The sequence below is a fragment of the Mustela lutreola genome, chromosome 1, assembly GCF_030435805.1.
Source record: "Mustela lutreola isolate mMusLut2 chromosome 1, mMusLut2.pri, whole genome shotgun sequence".
NCBI classification, from domain to species: domain Eukaryota; kingdom Metazoa; phylum Chordata; class Mammalia; order Carnivora; family Mustelidae; genus Mustela; species Mustela lutreola.
In genome coordinates, this window is record NC_081290.1 from 138,697,430 (window position 1) to 138,701,314 (window position 3,885).

Here is a 3,885-nt window from a genome sequence, read left to right on the forward strand (position 1 = left end):
ACACAGTCCCACATTTTTCAAATTAGAAATTACTGGGCATATGAACACTAGGACATCGACCCAGAGACTTAATACTGAACCTATCTCATCAAATATAACATATCTAATTGTTTTCACCCATTTTTATCAATGAAGAGTAAGCAGCAGAATTTCAAAACAAGCAGGCACCATAATAAGTATCTAAAAATATGAACAATTAGGGTAGCTAACTATACTGAGCATTTATTTTGTCAGGCACAGTAATAAGAAACTAAAAACTACAAGCTGAATACCTAGTTCTCACTCTTTAGGTAGAACAACTTTAACTCTTCCCTGTAACAATTACATTTCTTATAAATTCAATGAAAGTATTTCCACAAGGATTTGTGACTCTGCAGATTCCCAATAAAAGATAGATATAAATATAGATATATGTGTGTGTGTGTACTGATAATAATAATTTAATTATAAATTCATTAATATGCCATACCTGACAGTTTAAGGTATTATAATGGTAATCTCTTGTGAGAACACCACATAGAGCTCTGCCACAAGGTTAACCTTTTTGTAAAATGATTCTCAACAGTGCTGCTACTTGAACAAGGGTCTGACCAACAAGAAAAAAGACCCATTAGTCACTTAAAAGAGAACAGACATAAAAACCTCAAACAACAATAGACTTTGTCTGCCAGTGTATTGTTCGATGAGTCTCAAAAGCTTAGTCCCTTTCCTGTCCCTCAGTATTAAATAGCTATATTTGAGTTACTTGACTAAACAAATAGGCTTAAGTGGTAACACTCAGTGAACAGTAAAATGGAGATAAACAAGGCTTTATCCGAAGGAAAATCCAGGAAAAGATCCCCATACATCAGGAAAACCTTCCCACAAGATCAAGCCTAAAAAGGTATGAGTCAGTAAAGGCAAATGCTTCTGAATTTAAGCATAAAGCCTAATCTGAAAGGAGACATCAAGATCTGAAGACCTTTCTCTTGCCCCTAGTTCTAAGGAAAATGATATTACAGCCTTTGAAACTGAAAAAAGAAAATGCAACTTAAAAAATAAAGTGACCTAAATCTACCACATGACCATGTGAGTTATTTTTAAAGGAGAGATTCAGGAATGAAAGAAAATTCAAGTCACTTCAGTGCTACCTTTATTAGTGTAACATACACAACTATCCCTTCATTGCTCTCCTTCAGTACTTTCTCCATGCATTAGTAGGAAGTACAGGCTTTGCCTAAAGACCTTGAGCAACAATCACTGCTGCTCACTCCTAATTACCCACAACATCAGGGAGCAACACTGCAGGATTCAGAGCACCATCTTTTGTCAAGAACGTAAAGAGAATTTTACCAAAACAAAGAGGATATCATTTGTATTCTTTCTCTTCTTCACCTAGATTATGCTATATCCAGAACTTTGAATCTCTGAAGATTAGGTGTGGTAAACATTCAAAGAAATGATTGAGGAAAATGCTTGATTCCTGAAGTCATCACTTCAGAAAAGAAAGTTTGTTTTACATTTTGGCCTAGAGGGAGAGTTTTCTTTCTGAAAAATGGAAAGTGAGGCTGTGTGAATCATCCTTTTTAGTTTTCTTATTATTTGGTATTTCATAAGTACAGAAAAAGTTTTGCAAAATTGAATTCCAATTAGTAAGGCCATGTTAGTCTAGCTACACGTATAGATAGATATCAGTATATCTTTTCCTGATGATGGAAATAAAAAGGCCAAGAAGGAAAAATCAGTGATTCATCATTCTCTAGTTATACTCTTTGGACACAGAAGAAAACCATCTACTACCTTTGAGGACATGTGAGAATGTCTCACCAGATATTCATCACTAGGACCCATGCTTATACCATATCAAAATGATGATGACTAGTCAAAGAATCTTAATACTATCTGATTGCTGTATGATACGCAGAAGATGGGAAAACATACCTACCTATCCACCCTCTTTGCTCAGCCCCCTTCCAGAGACATGCTAGAGTGAACTGATTAGAAAAATTATAATGTATGTAGGAATAATGAAGAATGTGTGATCCATAGTGAAATGAGGAACTGTTCCTCCTGCTTTAGGAAAAACAGAATATTAGTTTCTGACCTCCTACATGGATATATTTTATTCTCATTTGCTAATCAATATTTTTCAATTTTAAATAAATGTGTTTAAGAACAACTAAGATAGTGGGAGTCCAGCATACAACTGTCTATGGAGCCTGCACATCTTTCTCTTCGGTTTACATGTTTTAGCCATTTTCCCACAACTCTTCTATGTAAATCCAGGACAAAATTGATCACTTTAGAAAAAGTTAACTTTCTAAAAAATGCTTAAATTGGATGATGATAGTTTGTATCACTAGCAATCTAAAAGCAAAGAATGCACAATCAGAATTATCTTTCTTATCCATTCACAGACAGTATTTTTGGAACCTAAATATGAACTCCCAGTTTAGAACATCCAATTTGCCTGTACATATGTACACCTACATAAAAGTTTTTCTGTTATTATAGGCAATATTTGGAAGCTCCTCTGGGCTGATGCAACTCAAAGATGTCTATGTGACTCAATCAAAGAAACCAGAGGTGTTTTTTTTTTCCCTTAGAGCCTTTACTTTGAGACATGATGGAAAAAATCTTACATGCACACATAGAAAAGTAAGACATGATCACAGTTAAAAGTGAAGACAATGTAGGAGCGCCTGGTGGCTCAGTCAGTTCAGTGGCCAACTCTTTATTTGGCTCAGTCATGATCTCAGGATCCTGGAATCAAGCCCCGCGTCAGGCTCCATAATGAGCAGGGAGTCTGCTTGGAGATTCTCTCTCTCTAACCCTCTTCCTCTGCCCCTCCCCACACTCACTCATACGTGATGAAGACAATCTAACCAGAAAGCTTTAATGCCTGTTAGCTAATGTTAAAGCTTAAGTTCTGAGTATGACATGCTGCAAGAATGAAAGGAATAGTAATTAGTATTCCTTGCCTTCTTCACTCTCTTCTTCAACAGAATCCACACCAACTTCCTCATAGTCCTGCTCAAGGGTAGCCATGTCCACCCAGGTCTCAGAAAACAGTTCCTCCATGCCCTCACCCACACACAAGTGAACAACGGCATATCTGGCATATGCGAGTCAAAGTTATGAGCCAGGACAGCCCAGGTCCCAGCAATGGTAGAGGTGGTGCTCAGCATGCACCCAGCTCACTGTACTTTGGCCAGGTCTCCACCAGATACCATAGTGTGAGGCTGAAAACTAATGCCAACTTCAAAGCTAGTGGGGTACCAGTCCATAAACTGGATGCTGCACTTGGTTTTGATGGTAGCAGTGGTGGCACTAACATCTTTGAGAACCATATCACCACAATACAACAGGCAGTAAGCCATGTATTTACCATGGCAAGAGTCACATTTTACCATCTGGTTGGCTGGTTCAAAGCATGCACTGGTGATCTCTGTTACAAAAAGCTGTTCATGGTAGGCTTTCTCAGCAGAGATGATGGTTATATGTGAGCAGAGGGAAGTGAATGTGGGGATAGGATACCAGGTTGATCTGGAATTTTGTCAGGGCTCCACCAAATCTGAGGGAGGCAGTAATGGTTTATATAATAGATGAAAATTCATGGGCACCTGGGTGGCTCAGTCAGTTAAGCATCTGCCGTCAGCTCAGGTCATGATCCCAGGGTCTTGGGATCCAGTCCCACATCAGACTCCCTGCTCAGTGGAGTCTCCTTCTCCCTCTCCCACTGCCCCTCCATCCCCAGTTCATGCTCTCTCTCACTCACTTTCTCTCAAGTATATAAATAAAATCTTAAAAAAAAAAAAAAAGAAAGAAAGAAAGAAAAAGAAAGGTCATATTCCACAAGCTTGTAATTGACCTTCTTGATGAAACAGTTTCAAATGACATTACACG

The 3,885-nt window shown here is 38.1% G+C and overlaps 1 pseudogene; it reads right to left on the minus strand.

Moving 5' to 3' along the window:
• Positions 1–2,946: 2,946 nt before the first annotated feature.
• On the minus strand, positions 2,947–3,576 carry LOC131819915 (tubulin alpha chain-like; annotated as a pseudogene).
• Positions 3,577–3,885: the final 309 nt, after the last annotated feature.